Genomic DNA, 25,603 nt, shown 5'->3' with positions numbered 1-25,603 from the left:
GGAGGGACATAGGAATTGACTCCCCGTGAGTCACCAGTGCTATCCCCTGAGCTAGTGGGGGCTTTTAGCACTGTCAGGTTCACCTTCGTAAGAAGCCCCAGAGTCAGGAGCTGTTTACACAAGAGACAGCTGCGGTGCAGAGAGAAAAACTCCTAAGTCCCCAGGCATCAAAGATTCATAAATGGAATGCAGGTGTCCCACTTCCCCAGCGTGTCAGCTCAGGTCCCATGTGCCTGTCTTGTCATTATTACCTCCTCAGGATCTGACAAGCTTGTCATTAGTATACTTGTCAACAGAGGCCCATCTAGAACCTCTGAACTCCTGATCAGCTGCCTGCCCTGCAGGGACACTGCTGTCCATTGGCCCAGAATGTAAGGATAAGATGGGAGGAAACGACTTCCCTGTGCCCCTGTATGGTTTCTATGGCAATGCTGCCCAATCTCCAGGTAGCCTTGGTCAAGTTCATGTGTGTATAGATCCTATACAGTCTTCTCCTCTTTGTGCTCTCCGAACACTGACCCATCCTCTGCCTCCCAAACAGCTACCCCTTAAAAGCCAGGGCCCCACAGCTGGACCTTAGCCCCTGCCCTCCGTTTTGTAGCATTCAGCTCTCTGCTATTGAAGGCCGCAACTACACCCCTATCTCCAGTGCAATTACTGGTTTTAAGCTAAAGGAGCAAGGAGGTCCTCACTGGCCTGCAGGACCCCAGCCCACCCTTAACTCCTGAACAGCCAACAGACCTACACACAGCTTACTGTTGTTACTATGTGCCGTCCAGTAAGGACCAACTCAGCTGACCCTCTGGTGGGTTTTCAGAAGCTGTAAACAGCACAGGAAGAGACTGGCCATCTTCCTTCCACAGAGTGGTGGGTGGATTTGAACTGCATGCCTTCAAGGTGGCGGTGAAAGTAATCACTACCTTCCACTGAAAGTAATTCTTTCCTTTCCCAGTTGGATTCCTTCTCCTGGCTTCTCTCTCCCTTAAAAGACATGTCCGGGGCTCATGGCCATCCATCATCTCTGATGGGTCCAGGTGGCTGACTGCCTCTGATGGGTTGGCACGTGCTGAGCCATTCGAATACTTGGAGCACGTGTCTCATGTCTGGCTTCTCCTCCCCATCTCCACCACCGTGGCCTGTACTCGATCTTCATCCTCTGCCCTCGGGATTACCAATGGTCCCCAAACTCCTACCCTTCCCCAGTCCACAGGTATTTTTCCAAAGTATAGGCCTGATCATGTCACAGTTTTCCATGGTTCCTATGGCAATGTACCCAGATACGGCAGGGCATCGGGGTAGGAATGAACCATGTGGGACTGGGCCTATGTTGAAGGGGAAAGTCCCACCGAAGCCACTGCTACAGGGCCAATGCATAGCAGTCCCGTCATACACAGACATGTGCTTCATAGAAAATCATAGGATTTTCAATGGCTGATATTTTTGAAGTAGCTCTCTGGGTCTTTCCTCTGATATGTCTCTAGGTGGGCTGTAACCATCAACCTTTCAGTTAGTGGCCAAGTGTGTTAACCAGTCGTGGCAACCAGGGGCTCTTTAATGAAAAATGTTATGTGCCATCAAGTTGGAATAGACTCATAGCTGAGCCCCCAACGGTTTTCAGAGGCAGCAGCCACTCAGGCCGAAACGTCCTACTCTGGGTGAATTGTCTCGACTCTATCACCCGCCCCAAGGCTAACTCGCTCCCAACTTCCATAGCTAACAAGTTCTCCCGCCTCCTCCTAATCCAGCCATTCTCCTCTGGCACCCCACCTCCCATTCCAGCCCTTGATATGCCACTGGCTTTCCCCCACCCTCTGCACCCACTCCTCATGCACTCCACAACTTTCTTCCTCAACCCCTCCCCACCCACTTCACCTCTCCTCTCAGCCCAGTTGTCTCTTCAGGGCACATCTCACTTCTCTGTGTGGCTCCCCTCACCCTCCTGTGGCACACTGCCCATCTCTAGAACAGAGCGAAGGGGGCTGCTGGGATTAAGTGTTCCTCCTGCTGTGTTGCCGTATGACTTTGTACACCTTTTCCAGCACGTGAGGAGCCTTGGTGGGATAGTGCATAATAGGCCAGTCTGCTAATGGAAAGGTTGGAGGTTCAAATTTACCAGCTGCTCCATGAGAAAAAGACAGGCAGTTCTCTCTACACAGTCTTGGAAACCCAGTGGAGGATTGACTTGGATCAACAGTAGCAGTTTTTAGATCGCATGCCGAATTGTGCCCAGTATTACAATCATTCATTCATTGTGTCTGACTGTAGGATTGTGTGTGTGTTTTTGTGTCCCCAAGCCAGCCTGTATGCTTTGTGAAAGGAAGAAATGTGTTAGACTATGAGTTTCTAAAAGTATTTTCTCTTAAATACTCTACAGAGAATAAACGCCCAAGTTAACTATGTTTGGAAATTAGTTTTCCCCTTCTGAGCACTTCTCAGAGCATACCAGCATCTTAAAAGCTGAGAAGATCTGCATCAAAGTAGTGAACATTCTTCAACCCAGCTGTTCCTAAATTTGAGTGACCACAGAAACTGGGTTTTGCCAGAAAATGCCAATCTGAATGCTTTGACATAATCTCACACACACATTACCAGATTTATAAGAAAGGCTATTGTTACAAAACAAAATATGCATGAATGGTTGGATGGGAAACCGACTTGCTTTGTAAATTTTCACTCAAGCCACAACTTTAAAATGGGAGCGGGGAAGGAAGGGCATGTCGGGTCGCATGTGTTACGCTGCTAACTGAAAGGCTGGTAACTGGGATCGACCCACCACCCCTCGGAGAATGATGGGACGACGACCTCCTGTAAAGACACACAGCGCGGAGACCTTGGGATTGCACTGACCACCAACACAATTAGATTCACTCCTGCGTGCACACATTTATTTATCACCTAACAAGTATGTACTTAGAGTCTGTGTTCTGCAAAGCATCACTTTCGTAACTGAGATTTGGGAAAGGGACGGAGGTTTGACTGGAATCTGCTAGGAAGCTTGTGTAGATGTAATCTCAGAGGTGCACCTGAAAACACATGAGAGGTGAGAAGTGTCATGTAAATGCATTTGTGACAGGTGAGAGGGATCATGTGAGTACTGTGAAGGGTACCCCGCAGGGAGACACCCCAGTACAACTACTGCCTCCACTTTGAGAGCTCACGTGGCCCTGGGGGACCCGGGCCCAGGAAGGATTTGGCAACTCCAGCTGAAAGCCCAGTGAGCATCACCCCAAATCCCAGTGGAGCCTTTGCAGCAAATCTCTGCTCCCACCCGCTGTGCTCAGGGCTCTGCACTAGGAGCCTCTCAGTCACAGCATCCCTGTCATCCTCCAAGGTCCCTGGTGCAGCCTCCTGCCTGCAGGCCCCCTGCCTGTCCAGGGCCACCGGCTTCTCCTCAGCCCTCGTGGCCTCACTCCACTGGGCCCATGTGGGCTTCCACCCTCACAGCTGCTTTCTCTCCAGATCCTGCTCTTTGTATCAGTCCACATCCCTTGAGGAAACAAGCGCCGCCCTCCGAGGGTGACTGAGAACCTGTGTGGTGGGTGTTGTTGTGTTTCATCGAGTCAACTCTGACTCATAGCAGCTCTATGAACAATGGCACTGAGCTTTGTCCTAACCTGAGCCAACCTCACCGTCTCTAACACACCTGCCCTCATTGCCACAGTCACTGTGTCAATCCATCTCATCAGGGGCCTTCCTCTCCTGCGCTGACTCTACACCCTTCATCACCTACCATCCGTCTCTAAGGACAGCTCCCTCTTGGGAACAACAGCTGCTCTCCAGTGACTCTCATTGGAGATGATGCTGGAGTTCCTAGACTTACTGCTCAGCCTTCGGGCTACGAACGGCCCACCGTTCCACCTGCTATGCTCTGTGCCCTGGCTCTCATTAGCCTAGGAGTCCAGCCTCTAGTGCCCAAGGGCAGTAGCTTGGGGATGGGCATGTCCTTTCTGCACACTGGACCTCCTGTCGCAGGCACCTGGGGTGGCCATGCGACCTACTTGTGGGTAGGTGTCATCAAGTTCGCTCCAACTCACAGTGACTGTGTGGACAGCAGAGCCCAACACTCCCTGTTCAACAGTGACCGTGTGGACAGCAGAGCCCAACGCTCCCTGTTCAACAGTGACCATGTGGACAGCAGAACCCAACACTCCCTGTTCAACAGTGACCGTGTGGACAGCGGAGCCCAGCACTGCCCGACCCTGCGCCACCCTCACACTCCCCACTCTTCTTCAGCTCACTGCAGCCACTACGGAAGTCCATCTTCTTGATGGTCTTCCTCTTTTTCGGTGACCCTCTACTTACAAGGATGATTGATGTCTCTCCAGGGACGGGCCTCCCTGATGACCAAAGCATGTGAGACGAAATCTCATCATCTGTCTTCTGGCTACACTTCCTTCAAGATAGATTTGTCTGGGAAGAGTAGGAGTTCTAATGACACGGGGGCTGCGTGCAAAGGTACATGCAGGCTGGTGAGGGAACACACAAGACGGGCCAGCCCCCAGGGCTGGTGGGCCCATTACTCTCCTAGAGCTGAATCTCATAAGGAAGTCAGCAGAGGGTCACTTCGACATCCGTGTCCTCTGTCCAGGGACTCCACAGGGAGGGTGCTGGGAGAGGTCTCTAACCACCCCTTTCATCTCCCCAGGGCTCTCCCTTGGCCAAGCCCAGCTGGAAGCAGAGGGCAGGGGAGGCCCACTCTGCACCAAATCTGCCTTGTGAGCATCTGGAGAAAGGAGGCCAAGGGCTGAAGGGGCTGCTGGAATGCCAGGTTCCCGACCAGCACACCATTTGACATCACTCCCCAAGCTGTACCAGGAACTGGTGAGTGAGCCCCTAATTCCAGTGGAAGTTTCTCTAAACAGCAGAGTCCTGGGGCAACAGCCCCCACGTTGGGGCCCGTATGAGGTGCAGCTTGGCCCTTTATCATGGTGTCAGCTGGTGGGGGCGTCCAGCCTCCCTGGCATCGTGCACACAGCCCTGGGCAGGAGGGAGTGGAGGAGGGTGATGGACGGCCTCTTCTGGACCCGAGTCAATTAATAAGGAAGGGAAAAGGCCATTGTGCTATTTCACTTATGAAAGGAATGTGACCCGGGGCCGCGGTTCCCGGTACCTGCTCTCAGCAGCAGAGGCTCTGGGTCCCTCCTGGAGATAAGAACCGACGGCTCTGGGGGGCGAGGAGCTGCCTGCTTCCTGGGCATGCTCACTCAGAAACAGAAACTGGCGGACAGGCACGTCCAGCCTTCCCCAGACCCACCACGCTCCCCTCAGGCCAGGCCCCTCTGAAATGCCCATCATGTCCTGTGTCCTGTTGTGTTGTTAGGTGCTGCCAAGTCATCTCTGACCCACACCGTGACCCTCTGGAAGACAGATCAGAACCTTGCTCAATCCTACCCCAGCCTGGCCCAGTCACGTGCCGATTCACCTCATGACGGGTCTTCCTCCTCTCACTGACCTTACCCAGTATCATGTCTTTTTCCAGGAACTGGCTCCTCCTGGCGACATGTGAGATGGAGCTTGCCGTCCTTGCCTCTAAGGAGGACTCCGCTCCTTGAGGCCGCACCTGCTCCGGGACAGAGTTCTGCGTTCCTTCGCAGTCCTTGGTATGTTCAGTCCACTTTTCCAGCACCACAATTCAAAGGCATTGACAATTCTTCAGACTTCCTTCTTTCACAGGCATATGAAGCAGTTGAATAAAGTAGATCAGGAACACTTTACTCTCTAAAGTGCCACCCTTGCTCTTTTAACACTTTAAAGAGGTCTTTGACAGCAGATTGGCCAATGTGACACAACTTTGGATTTCTGGACTGCTGCTTCCATGGTGCTCACTGTGGATCACAATCAAATCAAGTTAAATAAAATAAAATCACTGACAACTTCTGTCTTGGTTCTGGGTCTCAAATCTCTGACTTGAAAGTGTTGACAAGGCTTTTGGACTCCCAACATCTCTGGGTAGGCAGGCTCCCCTATATTAACACCCATTGGTAGGTAGCACAGTGAAGAAGTGTGGGAGAGGCAAAGAATCTTGGGAGAAGCTAGGTGGTGGTGTTGGGGTGGTGGTGGTGGTGGTGGTGGTGGTCAGTGTTAAGCACCACTGAGTCATGAATGTATGAGTCATAGTAACCCTATGAACAACAGACCTGCATCCTGTCCTTTTCTGTGCCACCTTCATCATCTCCAACAGCCCACCACGGCAGTCACTGCGTCAATCCATCTGGTTGAGCATCTCTTCCTCTCTTTTCTAATCTACCTTTCCAAGCATGATGCCTCTCTCTAAGGAATAGCAGCAACATGTCCAAAGTCGATGAGATGAAGCTTTATCACCTTGCCTTTAAGAAGCACTCTGCCTGCATCTTCTCCAAGACACACTTAGTTGTTCTTTTGACAATGCATGGGATTGTCAGTGCTCTTCTCCAACACCACAGCTCAAAGGCATCAGTTCTTCTGCCATTCTTACTCACTTTCCAGATCTCAGATGCATAGTAAGTGACTGAAAAGATCATGGCCTGAATCAGGCACACCTTAGTGCTCAAACTGACATCATTACTCCTCAATATCTTGGAGCTAATGGACACCTAGAAAAAGATCACACCTACGGGATTTGATTCCTGAAATTCCACCTTTAACATTCAACCCTTTGGCTTCAAAGGTACATCTTTGCAATAGGAGAGCAAAGTGGCCCCATTCGGGTAACTTTCTGGATACAGAGGCTCTGTTCCTGTTGTCTACTCTGAATCCTAAATCCCAGACAAGTAGGGGGCTGTGTGGATGAGTAGGAGAAGTAAGAGCCTGAGGGTCAGGAGTCAAGGAGCCCGGGCTGTCCCTGTTGGAGAAGGTCACATGATCTCAAGTGCTCAATTTCCCCAACTCTACACTGAGGTAGGGGGAAGAGGTGGTCTCCAGACTTCCACCCAGCTCTAGCATGCTCTGTTAGGCAGGGGGCTGACCCTCCAGGACAGTGCAACGACCAAGCCCAGACCTGGCCTGCGGAGCTGGAAATAATTAGAAAGACTCTCAGCCCAGCCTCCCATCATCTCCTGTCTGAAGGCTCTTCCTTGAGGACCCAAGTTCCGGGCTCCCGTTTCCCCCATGGACCCTGCTATTTTCCCCCTCACCCCACATCAGCTTTCTTCCAGTCTTCTGAGTTCTTATTGAAGCAAGGTCATCTGTCACCAGGGTCTGTCCTTCAACATCAATTTGAAGATAAGTTTACAAGTCACTGATTCTAGCGTCAAGCACGGGACTGTCTATCTTTCCATCCCTCACGGCCCTGTACCCTGGGCTCATTGAGGGAAGGTAAGCAAGGCTCTGCTTCCCTTCCTCATGCTCCTTGGGGAAAACTGTCTCCCTTTCTAGTAGTTCAAGGTCACATTGGTCAAGACAGATGCCAAGTGCTAACCATACGAACAAGAGTGAGACATTAGACCCTTTAGCAGAAACTGGCAACCTATCCCACATCTGTGACAGATGATGATCTCAAGGACAGAAACATGCCAGTCCTAAGTCACCCTCAACTTCCACATGAAGATGAAATAAGAGCTCTTGGGTTGAACTGCATCAATGTCCCTGAGCATTTCCTTGCAAAGATGGCTGCAACCCTCAGGCTCGTACCCCAGGACGGTGCACAGCAGCTCAATGAGTCTGAAGCATTTCAGAAGCCACCATTGACCTTTCCCAGGTCTTTTCCAGTCCCGTCCTGGGCACTCTGGTCTACAAGCCCTCCTGCGGAGAGCAGTTCATGAGCTCCTCGGCCTCAAGGATTCCTAAAGCCTGCTCCAACCTGGAATGACTGCTGTTGCTTCGTCCAACCCTGGGACTGATGAGAAGAGGTGGTGGGCTTTCAGAGAGAGAGACTTAAGCAAGTCTGTGGGTTCGCTTCCAAGTTCAAGGATTAGGGTGAAAGGGATGATTAGGCCAAGGTGTTTGGAGGACAGAAAGGAAAAGTGAGGTTGCCTCCTCTCCCACCTCTTGTGGTGACCCCCATGTTTACAGAGGTGCCACCAATAGACACAGCTGTGACTGACTAAGAACTCAGTGTGGTGCAGGTCTGTAAGGACGGAAGACCGCAGGGGTCACATCTCTGTCTCCACACGTCGGGAAGGCTGAAGGAACATCTCCTCCACTCACACCCACCACCACTGAGCTGATTCTGACTCACAGCGACCCAAGAGGACAGAGTGGAGCTACCCCGCAGGGCTCCCAAGGCGGTGAATCCTAACGAGAACACACAGCTTTAACTTCCTCCTGAGGAGCAAGAGGTGGATTGAACGACCCACCTTTCGACTGGCAGCCCAATGCTTAACCCACTGTGCCCCAGGAGATTCTCAATGCCCAGGGAAGGGTCTCTACCTCACCTATGAAAACAGATACGTTTCTGAGTCAAGGCGAAACAGTACTTATATGCATCTAAGCTCATTTTATTCAACCACGAACTGCTAAGCCATGGCTGGCTGGTTCTCTGATTTCAGAGCATCCAGGGATAGCTGCCAACCCGAAAGGCAGTGCTTCTCTCAGGCTCGAATCCACCGGCGGGTCCTCCCGTGTGATTCACCGACCTCCATAAACCCACTGGAGGGCTAGCTATGAGCTGAGTCAACCTTGATGACATTTTTTCTTCAGTGGAAAAATTATAAAGAGGTAGCATAATAACAAAGCAAGTAAACATCCTTGAATGGTTCCAGCCAGCTATGCTGTTGTTGTTGTTATGTGCCGTCGAGTCGTTTGTGACTCATAGAGACTCTATGTACAACAGCCCTAAACCCTGCTCTATCCTGTGCCAGTCGCAGTGTCTCTGACAGACCCATCCCAATTGTCCCAGTCACTGAATCAATCCACCTCATAGAGGGCCTTCCCCTCTTGCGTCGACCCTCCACCCTCCCAAGTATGATGTCCCTCTCCAAGGACCCGTCCCTCCTTACAACATGCCCAAAGTATGTCAGATGAAGCCCCAGAATCCTTGCCTCCAAGTAGTAGCTTGGTTTAACCCTCTTCAGGATGAAATCTGTTTGTTTTCTTGGCAGTCCATGGTACATTCAATACTCTTCTCCAGCTCCACAGCTCAAAGGCATCATTTCTCCTTCTGTCCTCCCTAGTCATTGTCCAACTCTCTGATGCATAACAAGTGATTGCAAAGACCAGGGCCTGTATCAGGCACACCTTAGTCTCCAGAGAGACACCATTGCTCTTGAGTACTTTAGAGAGGTCCCTAACAGCAGACTTACACAATACATTTTTTTATTTCCAGGCTGCTGTTGCTACAGAAGCTGGTAATAGAAGTGTTAGAAAAAGTCAGTGAAAGTCTGCCCACAGAGAGATACAGGGAGTAGATTTATCGTTGATGTTGACATTCGGGTGAATGATCACTAACAAACTCAGGGTGTTACTGAGCAGAAACCCAGCCCCTCAGCCCAGTGAGCCCCAGAGCTCAGCCAGCAGCACTTCCTACACCCTCATGGACACCCAGGGACCCTCCGTCCTGAGGTGGCCAGAATACCCACCGCTTTCAAACAGCCTGCACGGCTGCCAACGCCACCAGCCGGGTCTGCCGGTCAAAGTGCAGCTTGTGGTATTTTTTAATTTAGCTGCTCTTCTGTGTTTTTGTTGCTCCTCGAGCCTCATTATCTTGAGACGTCTTTAATAAGTGAGCAGGCCTGGAACATTCCTCCTCTTCGTGCCCTCATGGGTGTTGGTCAGCCCCACACGGAAAGGAGGACTCCGAGTGCCTGGACCTCCTCTGCATGACAGCTGGCTCGCAGCCCTGGGGGCAGTGGATGGGGGAGAGGGCCTCCGTCCGCAGCCTCCACGGAGCTCAACAGCTACAAGGAGGGAGACGTGTTCCAGAGACAGAAGAGGACAATCTGCTGACACTCACATCCTGCCCTGTGCACACATACCCACACGCGCGCACACGCACCCGAGTCCAGCCAGCGACGTTCCAGTCCTGGGTTCAGGGCTTCGTTAGACTCGCAGGGCTGCCACGGAGGCGGAGTTGCTGATGCAGCTCAAGCATGCCAGATCAGGTTTCCCCACTCCTTGCTATGGCCTGGGACCAGGCGCCCGTGGACAGCACAGAGCTTATACAAAGGACGCCCCAGCTGGTCAGCGCTCCAGTGGCAACTGTGGCTCATCCCACACGTCCACGATGCTTCACAGACCCTCAGGTTTCCTGTCTTTCCAAGTGACAGGAAGGCGTGTGGTCAAGTCCACAGATGGAGGCTCCAGGAAGACGAGCCCTCGCCACCAGCCGCTGTCACTGACGGCCAGTCCGTTCTGACTCAAAGACACTATAGGACAGAGTGTGGGGTGTGAGTGTCCAAAGACGTAAACTGTATCCACAGGAGCCTGGTGGCTATGTTGTCAAGTGTTTGACAGCTAACTGAAAGGTTGGCAGTTCAAACCCACCGTAACGAGGCAGTCTGCTTCAGGAATGGTTTGTTGTTGTCTGGTGCCGTCAGGTTGACTATGACCCATTGAAACCTTATGAACAAAGGGAAAGCTGGCCCTATCCCATGCCACTCTAACAATCTCAGACACGCTCAAGTCCATTGTGACAGTCACTGTGTCAATCCATCTGGTTGAGAGTCTTCCTCTCTTGCTGACCTTTAACCTTTCCCAGCATGGCGTCTGTTTCCTAGTACACGCTCTGGATAACATGTCTAATGTCTGTGAGATGAAGCTGCACCAGCCTTGACTGGAAGGAGCTCCCTGCTTGTACTTCCTCAGGGACAGACAGACGCTTGTCCTCTTGGCCATCCATGGGATATTCAATACGCTGCACCCACACGGTTCAAGGGCTCCGATCCTTCTCCGTACAGCTGTGGAAATGTGGTAGGACAGCTCCCCTCTGTCCTAGCGTGTCCACTCGGACTTGGCATTGACTCGACAGCAACGAGCTTGGTTTCTGATCACCCCCACCGAAGCAGATGGCCACGTGTCTCCCTCACAGGATGGCTGCTGAGTTTGAACCACCAATCCTTCAGTCAGTGGCTTAGTGTTTAACCATTGTGCCACCAGGGCTCCCTGGAAGGGGAGCTAGAGGAGAATTCATTCTCATCCTGAGGACTTCGGAGAGTTTCAATGGAGCAGCAGCCCAGCCGTACAGAGCAGGCTGCCACAGAGCACAAACAGAAGGAAGCAGCCGCAGCTACCTGTGAAGGGATCACTGTGGGGCAGGGGGAGGATGTCACAGGAAGGGACACTGGAGCTGGGCCCTCAGAGAGTGGTGTCTGAGTGACCTTCCACTGAAGAGCACGGGAGTGTGAGCCTGGAGCTCAGACCTGGGAGTCAGGACGTCCCTGTCACTAGAGCACCGGACACTTGGGAGCACACCACACTGGATATGAAATCAGAGTCCTATCACAAAAGGCTCTGATGAACACTGTGAGAGAATCTAGCTCCCTGGGTTCAAGTCTCAGCTCTACCAGTACCACCAGGGCTACGGAGCCATGGGAACCTTACTTAACCTGAACTCCATTTTCCGATTTGTAAAGTGGAATCGTGTCTTTTACCAACTCAGACGCACGGACTCCTCCCACACGACAGGCCGAAAATCTCCCCAGAGGGCAGCTGGGAGGCTCTGACCACTCACCTCTGGGTTGGCAGGTGGGTGCCCTAACCACACAAGCACTAGCCTTCCTTCTTGATGCCACAGAGGGTGAGGACAATTGGGAAAACACAGAATGTAGTGACTCTGAGCTTTTAAAAAGTTCAGAGGGGTGGAACTCTGATGAGAAGGAAATTCAAGAATGCCTCAAAATTCATGTTGTTGAGTCAGAAATGACTCCTAGCTGACCCTCCCATGGGGAAAATTCCCATCTTTCTCCTTCAGCGGGAGAATCCCCAGGTGGATCTGAACCAACAGGGAGGTGCAGCTTTGGGCCAATACACTAACTCCCTCCAGACAACACCACCAGACCCAGAGCCATCAGCTTCATTTCTAAATGTCTGTCTCTGTGGTGGTTGTTGAGTACCATCGAGTCAGAATAGACCCACAGCTGACCCTCTAGGGATTTCCAGAGGCGGTAAATCGCACAAGAGGAAAGTGCCCATCTTTCTCTCCCAGAGCAGCTGGTGGATTCAAACCACATGCCTTTGGGATTGCCTTTGGGATTGCAGTGCAGCTTCTTACCACAGGAGCTCCAGGAAAACCCACTAGACGGTCAGCGATGGGTCAGTTTTGACACCACTGCACACAGCACAATTACAGGCCTCTGTGTGGTACAAGAAGTTCCTACTCACCTACTAACCTAAAGGTTCATGGTTCACACCCAACAAACAGTACGTGGAAGAAACACCTGGAAATCTGCTTCTGTAAAGACTACAGCCAAGGAGACCCTTGGAAGCAGGAATACGTAGGCTAGAATGCACTGGAATGGACTCCATGACAAAGGGACACTCAGTACTCACAACACAGAGACAGGATTTTAAAAGTCCACGTCTGACTGTGTCTAAAGGCCCTCTCTCATGTTTAAAGCACAGGCTCCATGGGATGAGAAAGCCCTGGGTCACACCGAGTGTGTGAGGAAGGCGGAGGTGGGGAAAGCCACAGGGACCTTTCTGCCTTAGGTCACAGATGAGGCCGACCGCCGGAGGACCAGCAGGTGTTCAGCGTAGGACCTGCTGGATGGCGACAGCTGGGACATCCAGGTGACAATGCCTGTCAAGAAGGGGGAAGCCAGCGTTCAGAGTTCAGCGGACACATCAGAGTGTGGAAGGCTGAAGGGGAGTCACAGCGGTTCCTCCTGACAAGACGACGCTTCCATTCAGTCATCCACGCTCCTAGCGCTGCCCAGCACCACAGCATCCGTTCCCTCTTGTGGACACGTGACAGTCAGCCTTCACAGGCGGGTCAGCCTCCCCCTGGCCCGCGAGGGCCATCCTGCCCACCCTCGTATCCGGGATTCGGAGCTGAGCCTGGAACCAGCAGCACCAGCCATTCCTCTGCTTTTCTGCGGTGAACACACCTACTCCTCAGGGGAGAAGCTGGCCTTTGGTTCATTTCATTTTCACAGGGCGCTCAGTCCATGCTGGGTGGCCACAAGATGAAAGGACCAGAGCAGGAAGGGATGAGGAAGAAAGATACAGGCCTTGTGCTGTCATCAGTATCCAACCTGATGAGGAGAGTAAGGAAGGAGAGACAAGAGTGGGGCACAGAAGGGAAGAACACCCAGGATAATCTACGTGACACAGAGCCTGTGAGAACAGAGCAACAAGGAAGCCTAAGGCCTGGCCACCAGATCCACCACTCGTCCCAGACTGCTGTCCCTGCAGTGTCCCTGGGAGTTCCCACCCTCCTGCTTCTGCACAGACCATCTCATCCAGGAAACCCACCACCCTGCTTTCCTGATCCCTGAGAAGGAGGCCTGACTGTAGATGCTTTCCCCCCATGGAGTCTGTCTGTCTCTCTGTCCATCTTACTCACAGCCTTCCTCCAGGCCCAGTAGCCCAGGACTCTGCTCAGTACTATAGGCAGGTCTCAGAAATCAGGGCCAACTCTCTGGGACCTTTTCAGACATCCCTGAGACCCCTCCTCAGCCCCATGAGTGGAAACCCAACTTCCAGCCACCAAATTGTCCGTGGTTCGAGTCTCTGCCCAAACCAACAAGAACATCTGGGAAGGAAGTTGGTACCCACCCCCCATCAGACAGGCTTCCTCCTCACTCACCCAAGCAGGTTGAGAGGACAGACAAGGAGGGGGGTGGCTGTGGCCACCCCAGAGTGAGCCCAGCCTGATTCACAGGCCCAGGGGAGGAACGGAAAGCAGCAGGCTGGGTGAGGTCAGGGCCCTGCCCCACACACAGGGCTTTCCACGCCCGAGGCCCCACAACCCTTCCGGGCTCTGTTTCCGGTCAAGCCCACCAGGCTGCCTCCCCCCACCCTTGGGCTGGCCTTATCACCAGATTCCTCAGGCACAGTGGAGGGTGACTGTCCAAACCCCAGGGGTGCTTCTACCTCCCTGTGTTCTCTTGCTCTGTTTAAGATCTCACAGGCTACCCCCAGGGGCAGCGTATGCCTCTGTGCTGACGTGCCCCCGGAAGTAGCCTGTTTTAGGTGCATGAGTGACATAAAGACCAAGGCCTGGGAGCTCCCACCACATCATCCCATTGGTGCGTTGGGCATGGATGGTTTCCCTGTGTTGTACACAGATGATGGAGTGCACAGTGAGTTGGGAGACAATTGATGGCACCTAACAATAGACAGCTAGGCCTGTCTTTCTAGGAGGTTGGACTTGACCCTCCAGTATTCTGAATACGAGCTGGGAACATTATTTTTCTTATAAAGCCCTTTGGCTTTTGAATACTCTATCATCGCCAGTTTCCCCGCCACCACCCTACACTGCCCAGGCCTTTCATGGGCTCCCATGTTCCTCCCACGAAATCCCAGCAGCCCCGTCACTGGGCAATACCTCAGCTTCTCCTTTTCAACTCCGACCAAGTGATCCCTGGTCTCCTCGCCTTTCCTCTCAACCACTCGTTCTAGTCAGGGCTCAGCCTAGGCCAGGACATAACCAGGCCAAAACCAGGGGATTCGTCCACAGTTGACCTTCCATTGTCTCCCACTCAGTTCAATTCTGTGTCCCTGCACAAGAGGCTAGTCCAGGGCATTGACCTCCTCACAATCTCTGAGATTAAGCCCACTGCTGCAGCCACAGTGTTATTCCATCTTGCTGACTGATCCTGCACTTTATCAAGCATGATGCTCCTTAGCCAGGGACCAACCCCTGCTGAGCATACTCAAGTATTATCTGCGACAAAGCCTCGCCACTCTTGCTTCCAAAGAGCATTTTGGTTGCTCTTCTTTCAAAACAGTTTTGCTTGTTCCTCAGGCAGTCCACGAGGCATTTAATCTACTCCTAAAAGAAAGTCATTGAACACCCTCCGGAGTACAGCTCTTCCTGGACACATGGGGATATGTTGAGTCCAAGTGGACTCCCAGATAAGTTGGGGACAGAATGAGAATGGGGGCAGGCAGAGGTGGGGTGTTCAAAGGGAGATACAGAAGCTAAACCTGTAACCTGAAGTTATGACATTTGGATGCAAAATCTAAGGAAGGAAAATCTCAAAAAGGCTGCACTGTGACCAAACGGGCCCGAGGGTAATGACCGTCAGGCCGCCTCAGCTCCACAATCCAGAGGAAGAATCCTTGTGTGGAAACTAGAATGAAGGAAAGAAAACCAGAAGTGGCTTTGGGATTGGGTCTTCCTGGGTGACCTGAGGCAGAGAAGGAGGACAAGTGACCAGCTCAGGGAAGCAAACACCGGGGACAGTTGACTTCTTGAGTATATGCTTCATGTCCTGGGGACAGGCTTCCCTACCTGTCCAGTCCTCTGCTTTATCCAGAACCTGCTAGTCCCCATAAGACGTCGTCTGCTTGAAATCGGGGACCACCTTGACTTGGGTCAGAAGCCCCTCTCCCCCTAGAACATGAGAGCCAGCTGAACTTCCAGCCTGAGCAGCGCAGGACACAGGAAATGTCAGAAGGGAGACAATTCCAATGTACACCCACTTCATGAAAGGAAGTCACAGTCAGTCACCATGGACAAGGGTCCAGCGTGACTTGTGGACAGAGGTGACTTCTTCACCCTGTGCTAGGTCAGCACAAGGCCAGGGTCTGGGCTGGCCCCGTGTTCCTTCCAAAGCTGGTCCTACAACAAGGGCTGGTACCCGGGAGGAGCAGCTGGGTCCCTGTGTTTTCAGAACTCAAATTGCCTCTCGCATCAGCAAATAACACCACAAAGTTTAATCAAAAACCAGGGGAAAATAAATAAATAAAGCGACAGCAATGGCAGCTGCCTGCCATCACTCTAATTAAAAATAAATACGCCACCCACCACAGTCAGCGTTCCATTTTTCCCTGAGTTAGAGGTCACCTGCAGAGGTCACCATCATGGGACTCCCTGGCTCTGTGTGGGTGGATTAGCCAAACTGATGAGGCCACAGTGTCAGGTCCTCTCCTGCATCCTGGCTCCTTAGGGCTCGATGCTTGGTCTCTGGAGGCTTCCTGGGTCCTGAGAGGCTGGTCCCTGCCGTTGGACCTCACTCAGCCATAGTTCTCACTGCTGACTCCATGTCTTTGTCTCTTAGCCCTGCTGTAACAGAAATGCCATAGGCAGTGGCTTTAACAAGCCAAAGTTTATTCTCACAGGTTGGAGGCTGGAGTCTGGATTCAGGAGACAGCCCTCTCTGTGAGCTCCGGGGAGACTGCTTTGTCCCTGGTGATCAACACGTGATGTGGTGCACCTCTTCCCGTCTGGGATTCTTGTACGCTTGTGTGCAATTTCTTTTCTATCTCAATAGAGACTGATTTAAACCTACAACCAGGAAAGTACAAAATAGACGAATGGGACCTTCTAAGAATCAAATTCCAATGTACATCAAAAAACTTCAACAGGGTAAGAAGGAAAGCCACAGACTGGGAAAAAAATATTTGGTAATGACATATCTGATAAGGAACTTATATGTAAAATTTATAGAATACTCCAGAACCACAAAAAGAAAAATGTAAATAACCCAATCACAAAATCGGCCCAGGATATGAACAGGCACCTCACCAAAGAGGACATTCAGATAGCAAATAGATACATAAAGAAATGCTCAAAATCCCTAGCTATTAGAGAGATGCAGATCAAAACAACTATGAGATGTTATCTCACCCAGCAACATTAGCAATGTTCAGGAGGGCAGAAAATTGTTGGTGGGATTATGGCGAGACTGGAACTTCTTCTTTTTTTTTTTAGATTGGAACTCTTGGTCACTGCTGGTGGGAATGAAAAACGGCCCAACCACTATGGAAGGCAGTCTAGTGCTTTCTCAGAAGGTTGGAAGTAGAAATACCATTTGACCCATCAATTGCACTACTAGGAATATGCCCTAAAGAAACCAGGGCTGCCACCCAAGCAGATGTATGAACATCATGTTTACTGTTGCAGTATTCACAATAGCAAAGAGAACGAGGCAATGCAAGTGCCTACCAACAAATGAATGGACAGAAAAATGATGATGGAATATTACACAGCACTGAAAAATCAAGGAACTAATAAAATATTACAAAAATGGGTGACCCTAGATGACATTATGCTGAGTGAAATATCTTAATCACAAAAGGTCAAATACTGCATAAACCACTGTTATAAAATAGGATGGACAAAGAGGGATAAAAGAGGGGATACATAATGAACACTGCATTGGAACAGATGAAGAAAAGAACTGTTTCAAAGGAATATATGATTAGACATTATCTCTATGACAACAGAATAAGGGGTGCATAGAAAAGTGGTGGCGGGGGGCGCAGGGAGGGAGGAAATTATGCAACAATGAATTGATTTTTTACTAGGGGTAGGGAAGGAAATGTGTAATAATGAATGAATGAAAATCCAACTTTCATGAAAATCACATTAAAAAATAAAGACTGATTTATGACACACGTTACATTAATCTTGTTTTGGGGACTTAACAAAGACAACTCATTCCCAAGTGAGATTATAACCAATGGTGTATTGTTGTTCTGTGAGAACTGACTCACAGCTGACCCTTCAGTGAGTATTCAGAGGCTGTAAATTGCAAGGAGGGAGACTGCTCATCTGTCTCCTGCAGAACAGTTGCTGGATTCAAACCTTGTGCCATTGGGTTGACAGTACAGCTCCTTACCCACTTGGCTACCAGAGCTCCTTAACCAGTCGTGGATAACCCACTGAATTGATTCAGACCCACAGACATTCCATCAGGTTCCAAGGTTATAAAGGCAGCAGACTGCCTCACCTTTCTCGCTCAGAGTTGTGGATGACCTTGAACCACCACTTTCCAGTTAGCAGTGCTATGCCCACTGCACCATCAGAGTTCTTTTGGGGACTGGCCAAGGACTTCTGCAATGGTCAGAACTCACAATCTTCTATCAGATGTATCTTAACGTCCTCCACCACCAGGCATGGAGGTTAGAGCTTACAGAGTTTATTCTGGGGGGAGCTCTGGTGGCCGAGCCTGTAGGCAATTGTTTTGCTAACCCAAAGGCTAGACCTCTCTGGTGGCTCAAGTCCATGACCGTGGGATGGGCAGTCTCCGTTGTTAGTCTAAAAATCAAAACGGAGTTTGAAGCTCAACTCAGAAATCCCTATGCCAGGATATTTTCCAAAACCAGAACACAGAAAATCCTGTCAGGATATTCTCTGAAACCAGAACTCAGGAAAATCCTATGTCAGGACATTTCCCAGAACCAAAACTCAGAAATTCCCATATCAGGACCTTTTCCAAAACCAGAAACTTTATCCACCAATGAGCTAGTGCAACGTCAACTCATCTCACAACCCCCTAAAACACACTTGCTAAAACTTCGTATAAGTCCCCTAAGTCCAACCCCCAACACTACTTCCCTTGCTGAGCACCACAGCATGCAATAAACTTTGAGAAGAATTCTACCCCGGGTGGTTCTTAGCTTTGATCCAAAACTTTTCTTCTGTCTGGCAATTTACAGCCTTGGAAACCCAACAGAGAATCACTGAGTCAACTCCAGAGTGACAGCAACGAGATGAGTTGGAGGGCTTTTTACTGTGAGGGGACATAGCTCCCACTATCACCATTTCATTCTCTGCCGTCACGCCCTCGGGAAGGCCTGTGACACCCTATCTGCCACCCTGTCTACACTGTGGAGATCCAAGCACTCACCTTCTACAGCTTTCTTTCACTTTAATCTCATTCACAGGACTCACCTCCTATGTGGTTACACCTCATCCTGTGTTTCTCTCGATTATCACCTGTCCCCTTTCTCCCCTGCACACTCACAGGAGCAGGTACACATGTGTGCATGTGTACACACACACACACACACACACACACACACACACACACACACGAAAGCCCCTAGGGACATGGGCTGTCCTGTTCCCTTTGCCTCTATCTGCTTGAAAAGACCTTGGCACATAGTAAGCACTCAATAAATATTTACTGAATGAATGACGTGGTGGGGGTTCCATGCCAAGATGGCCCGTCAGACCTGTCATCAGGACTGGAGCTGCTCATTCCAGTAAAGGGCGTGGGGCAGAGAGGGCCAGTCACACTTCCTAGACACGCTTGTCACAAGGCCAATGAAAAGATGGCAGGCAGAAGTGGCCTCAGCAGGGATGGCCATGCTAAGGTCCTCGTGCCACGCTCTCCACTGGGCTCAGTGTCTGTATCATTGCATCATCCACTCCTTAGGAAAACTTGATTCTACGCTTGTAGGTATTTTTATCTCCTTTTAACCAAGGCAACAGCCAGGGCTTGGAGAAGAAACGGGTCAGCTTCCCAAGTTCATTGAACTCATCCACGGCAGAACCCGGATTTAAACTCCTTATGTTTGGCCCCTACACTCTTTTTCCTGGAGCAAAACTAGACCTCTACCCACTCCCCTTTCAAAGGCTATGCTGCTCCCTCCTCCACCCACAGTCCCACAGTTAATCAGAGGTCTCGGGGAAAACAGAGGGAGATAGGAAGAGAGTAAACGCAGATTGGGAGGTTAAATGCTCTCCCCTTTAAGAATGGTCTGCCTGGAGGGTGTCACAGGGCAGAAGGGGGCTGGCTTGGACCCTCCACCCCTTCCCTCAGCCCGATAGGCATCTCCTGGTTATCTCAGCTGAGGAGGAAATGGTCAACAAGCGCAGCTGGACTCCCTGAGGCCCAGGCAGCCTAGGACAATGGGGCGAGGTTTCCGTCAGGGCCTGCTGCAAGATGAGAGGCTGGACCCAGGCTGCCCTGTAGGGATACCATGGGATAGGGAGCTGCGGACCCTGAGCTATTGACTCATGGCAAGTCTCAGGGACAGTCACTTCCTCTGTGTGAGCCACTGTTCTTCTCCAAAGGTCCAGGGTCACTCCACACCAGCCCAGTGTGGGCTGTGACGTGGCTGGGGAGGGGAGAAGGCAGGCTGGCTCAGAACCCAGGCCCTCCACATGAGCCCACTTCTCTGCCCTAGTGCTTCCTATCCCGGCACTTGGAGGGCCCTTTTGCTAGGCATCATCTCATCTTCATCTTCACAGCATCCTGTGAAGCGGGTGCTTTGACTGCCCCGCTTCAGAGAAGGAGCTACCCAGAGCTCAGGGAGGTTAGATCATTGCCTGTCACTTCTGCACCTGTGCGTCACTTGAAAAGCAGACTAATTCTCCATTCTGTCTCCGTACAACTGTTTCCCGTTGCCATAAGTGCATCCAAGGCCCAGCCTTTCCTGGGGAACTTTCTCTTGAGAATAGGGAGGGCTCCATTGCCTTCAGGAGTCCCTGGGAGGAGAAAATGGCTAAAGGCTCAGCTAAATTAAAGGCTCACCCAGTGGTGCCTCAGAAGAAAGGCCTGGCAACCTGCCTCTGAAAACCCTGTAGTACCCAGTTCTACTCGCATATACAGAGGCCACCATGAGTCGGAACTGACTCGATGGTGGTTGGTTGGTTGGTTCTAATGTCAAAAGGATCCAAACAGCACAGAACCACTGGCAAATACGTGCAATGGGGAGTTTTGGTAAGTCTATTGTATGGTTGCTGCTTAACATAATCTCTAGTTCCTTAAGACCACTTTGTGGATGGGGTGACTGGGAAGCTCGGCTCAGTTCTGCTTTCAGTGTGACTCCGTTTTTCCATCTGTCAAATAGCGTGAGGTCAGCTCTTGCACTTGCAAGGACCCTCACAAATGGAGCAGAGGAATGCCATGCTGAAATAAAAGTGGACAGAATGCACCAAGTACCTAAAAAGTTGTAAGAAAACCCAGAACCAGCCGTTTGGCTTCTGAGGCAGGGTAACGTTGGTGCCCATCAGAGGCCACTTCCAGGACATGAAGTTCAAGGGTGCTGGTGAGGGTGACCACACACAGTGATCAGCCACATCCACTGGAGCAGAAGTGGGGGGCGTGCGGCGATGGAGGGACAGGCTGAGCCTGGACGCGTTCCTTCAGCACATCCACTAGCATGCAGACATACAGACGAGCTAAGAAGGACTGCTGGCTTAAGGAGCAGGGAGTCGTGAAGACCTCAGACGTATTGCCTTGGCCTCACATGGGAGCTAAGGCAGACTTGAAGGGACCAACAGTCTTGAATGCAGGGAGAAGCGTGGATTCTAGAGTTTATAGTTGATGCTGATTTGGACCTTGGCACGGATGGCTGAGGATGAGCTGACCATAGCCCTACCAGATGAAGAGATGAACCATGCTCTGAGCTAGAGTAATGGCTGCAACCTGATGGCTTGCTCTGCACCGGACTTTCCTTGTCAATGCAGATGCTCAAGGTTCCCAAGCTTAACAGAAGATTCTTCAGCAAAAGAGACATGCTTGTTCCCTCAGATTACTGTTCTGATAGGAATAGACAAATCAGAAATTGGCTATCCAAAATGGGAATAGTAAGCCAGAAGCATGAAGTAGCTGACTAACATTCATGAATGTACTTATTAGTAGACGGTTGTAAGGGGAAAGTTAATTCTTCAAATATGAAGGTTAATGACTAGAAGAGCGGGGAGCAGGGGTTGGGGGGTGGGGTGGTCTGTGGTCTCTAAAGTTCATTGTTCAAAGTGGCTTTCCTAACCATCGAGTTTGTCTTTGCCATGTAGGTGGATGGGGACATACAAGTGGGCCGTGTTGGTCCGTAACAGGGGATTGGCTAGTCTTGCTGTTAAATCTAATGGATTCAGTAGTAGAAATTGAGAATCTCACTACCAGCAAAGAATAAGCAGAGAATGTAGAGTGTAAGTTCTTTAGGGACAAAAGATTCCTGGGCCACTTAGCCCGGGGGCTACAGGAGCAGCACCTGGTGCTGCAGCAGAGAGACCTGACAGGAGACAGAGCTGAGCCCAGGACTGCTGCCCCACGGAACCAGAGCTAGCACCATCACCAAGTTTGCTTGAGGATGAGGGAGGAGATGCCATTGATGGCGGGTCAAAGAGCTCTGCTCAGGTCAGTAACACCGGTCTGAAGCTGAAGGCCGAGGTGCCTGCGAGCCCATTTCCAAAGTTGTTCTGACGGAGGGCTGTATAAATACACTGCTGCCGATCTGAATTACAGTCTTTTGACTTCCCTAATAAACACTATAATCATGGGGGGGAAACTTGTAAGAAAGAAACGATGTCAGGCCTAAAACTTATATTGTGCTGTTCTCATAAATCTTAAACTGAAACATAATTATGGAAAAAAGCAACATTTTTGCACTATTTTTATATGCAGACACATGAGATGCGACAGGATTTCACTCCTTTGCACAGAGAGGTGTTGAGTCAGAGATGATTCCACAGCACTTACCAACCACCGCCACCCACAGCAGAATGTTCAAGTGTGGTTTACAGGACAGTGTGGTTTGCCCACGGAGTCAGGCAGGATGGGGAGATGAGAGTGGAACCTCCTTCTGGAAGCATCATAACACACGCATGGTATACGCACGGGAATGCTGTGCCAGATTCAGTTACTTCATTTCCTAACCTCTATGCATTGCGGGCTGACACAGTAACTGGGGTAATGGTGGTAGGTATGTCGGAGACAGTGGGATTGGCTCAGGATAGGACAGGCTTCAGGATTATTGTACTTAGGGTCACTACGAGTTGCAAGCGACTAGCTGGCACATACAACAATAATATGCATTACGGGTAGGCATGTCATATACAGCAGTGCATTATTTGAAGAAGGCATTTGAGAAGGCATCCAGCCCAAAGATGAAACTGATTTTTCTAGGTGTGACCTTGGTACCCCAGCAGACCCTTGGCGGTTCCTCTCAGCTCTATTTTTGTCCTTATGTCTGGGAAAAATGAGCAAATTTCCTTTTATTTGGAACCAAGCCCAACTCCAGTTGGGTGGATGCAGCCACACTTCCGCACCCAAGTTTCCGTAGATTTGAAAACAACACTGGGTGTTGCAGAGACCAGCTGTGCTAACAAGCATGGCTCGGCTCGTGTGTGTCCACGCCTGGTCCTGCAGGGTGTCCCGGGGAGCCAGGCCAGTGACTGATGAGGGCCAGTCACACCCAAGTGGCCCCTGGGGATGGGTGGGAAGGTGAGTCAGGCTCACAAAGAGGCTTGCTCGTCAGATAAGGAGCCCTTGGAGAATACCTTTAGGGAAGATCAAACGACTGTTCCCCAGGAGAGGTGATTAGTGTGGAGACTCTCCCCCAAAATGCCCCCAGAACGTTTTTCCAGAAAGACTGACCTGTTCTCACCCAACCCAAGTCCTGCCTTCCCCAGCATCCTCAGCCCAATCTGAGTGGGAACTGGTCTGGTCTTTGCACCCAGGGTCTTGCTCCTGGATGGGCTCTGAGCCCCTGAGGGAAGCTCCTTCGTACCAAGTGTCCTCCTCTCTAATCTGTGAGGACAGCACTGTACAGGCACTGGCCCCTTGCCAACACTGGGCCCCAGTGCCCCTGCCCTGGCTGCACCTGAGCCATGGGGGAGCCTGAGGGAGAGCCCCCACCCCACAAGATCTGGTTTAACTGGGATGGGAGGGGCCAGGTCTCAGTACTCTTTAAACACACAGCCAGAGTCCAGACCTTCAGATACCTGTCAGGGCCGATGATGAAGGAGGGAGGTGGTAAGTCACCATAATATGCCCACCTCTACCCTCTGCAGTCTTATTAAAGGACCAAAGACATCAAGCAATGCCAAGCATCAGATTGCGACTGTTGGCTTGAGGAGGGGGACCAGTTACAGGTCAGATTCTTCCACCCTTTTCTCTGCAAAGAGAGCCGGTGACTTCCAGGGAGGAGACACACAGCCTGGCACAGGCCCAGACCATCAGCTCGGATGCTGGTGGTGCACACACGGCCCGCTAACCACTGGGCAAGCTTCTGTTGCCTCTGTGCTCGTCTGATAAACCTCACCACAAAACCCACAGCAGCCAACAAAATGCTCTGCAAACACCTGACATTCTTATTTCTAATTAGCCCTTTGAGAGGATTAAAAAGAAACCTGTTCATGGTAGGAAATTCAGGAAAGCTCAAAAAGAAATGTAAAATCTTCCCCAATCCAAGAGAGAAGCCCAGGAATTCGCAGGCCACAGTGTGTCAGGCCTCCTCCCGGAAGTTGCCCACCACCTTGGGCATTGTCTGGTTATCCACGGCTGCCTCATACTTATTACCCTGAAGCAAACAAGTTCACATTTTCTCACCACATCAGAGATACTGCTTCTAGGTCTGGCTGGCACCTTCTTACTGAATCAAAGCCTCTTTTCAAACTCACGGTCCCTGAGGAAATGTCTGTGATACACTGAAGTCCGTGTGACTCTGCTTACTGGGACTCCATGCCTGGGTATCTGGAAGGCGCCTGCTCTGCGGTGCCCCTTCGGTCTGAGGAAGGCTATCCCACAGCCCCAGAACCTTCCCCAGGCCACTTTCCTTCCCTCAATCACCCTGAGAGGGTAGGAAGGGTCAGGAAACCTTCATCCCATTTGAAGAGCTCAGGGAAGTGAGGAACTCAGCAAGGACAGTCCCCCAGTAGCAGGCACAGCTGCCAGGAGCTGTTTGGGAAAGGCTGTGTGCACAGAGATAGTAAGGAACAAAGAGGAGGCCAGAGAGTTAACAACACAGAACAGGCTCGGAGCAGCCACTGGGGCACGTAAGACACCACGGGGTTCGACGCCACTGGGTTCGCTCATCATCTTTACAACCCAGGACACGCGAGAGCCGAGAGTGGAAAAGATGAAACAGCTCTTTGGGGTCTGCAGTGGTTCGAGACAGAACTACCCAGGATCTGAAAATAGACCAAGGGGTCCCGGGCCTGTACTTGGAGCCCTAGTGGCACGGCGGTTAAGCAGTTGGCTGTTGAGCACTTGGAACGAAAAGATCAGCAGCTGGAATCCACCAGGTGCTCTGCAGAATACCACGTGACAGTCAGCCTCCTGATGACTGTCCCAACGCCCCTGAGTCTAAACTGACTTATCCCAGACCCTTTAGTGGGTTTTCAGAGGTTGTAAACTGCTTGGGAGGAAACTGCCCACCTTTCTTTCAAGAAGCACCTGGTGGATTTGAACCACCTGCCTTTGAGTTGGCAGTGCAATGTCTTATCCACAGGCTGCCAGAACTCCCTTCTGTAACGATTACAGCCATAGAAATCCCAAGAGGCAGTCCCCTTCTGCTTTACAGGGTTTCTAAGAGTCAGAATTGACTCAACAGCAAGCCAGTAGGGCCCAGGGTGGGCAGTGACTCAGCTGGGCTTCTATGCCACTCTGCACACAACACCAGGGGCCTCTGATGGGTGGTGGGTGAGGGTGACGGTGAGGTCCCCCAGGCCATACTCACTCAGCTGCTCTCAGGCACGGTCTATACAGCAGCCTGGCTCCTGTGAGAGCCGCAGGCCTAGGGAAACCCTCAAGGGTCGGGAAAGGCCCCATTTCCTTGGAAGCAGGGGGGATTTTAGAGTTTGAACAGGGCAGGAAGGGACAGGGTGCAGGAGGGTGAGGAGGGCAACTGCCGGCCAGGGAAGTCGGAGTTTGTGCCTCTGGTGGCCAGGCACCCTCCTACTGGCTCCACACAACCTCCAAGAAAAAACATATAACTCCCTGGGGCAGGGCAGTGGTTTGTATGATGAGGATGTGACAGTGTGACCCAGGCTGGCACAGGACAGGCCTACAGCCACCCTGACCAGGGCTCAGGATTACAATAGCACAAACAGACACACACACACACA

Source organism: Elephantulus edwardii, unplaced genomic scaffold (genome assembly GCF_000299155.1).
Source record: "Elephantulus edwardii isolate Elephantulus edwardi_28Jun2011 unplaced genomic scaffold, EleEdw1.0 scaffold00055, whole genome shotgun sequence".
NCBI classification, from domain to species: domain Eukaryota; kingdom Metazoa; phylum Chordata; class Mammalia; order Macroscelidea; family Macroscelididae; genus Elephantulus; species Elephantulus edwardii.
This window is presented reverse-complemented; position numbering follows the sequence as displayed.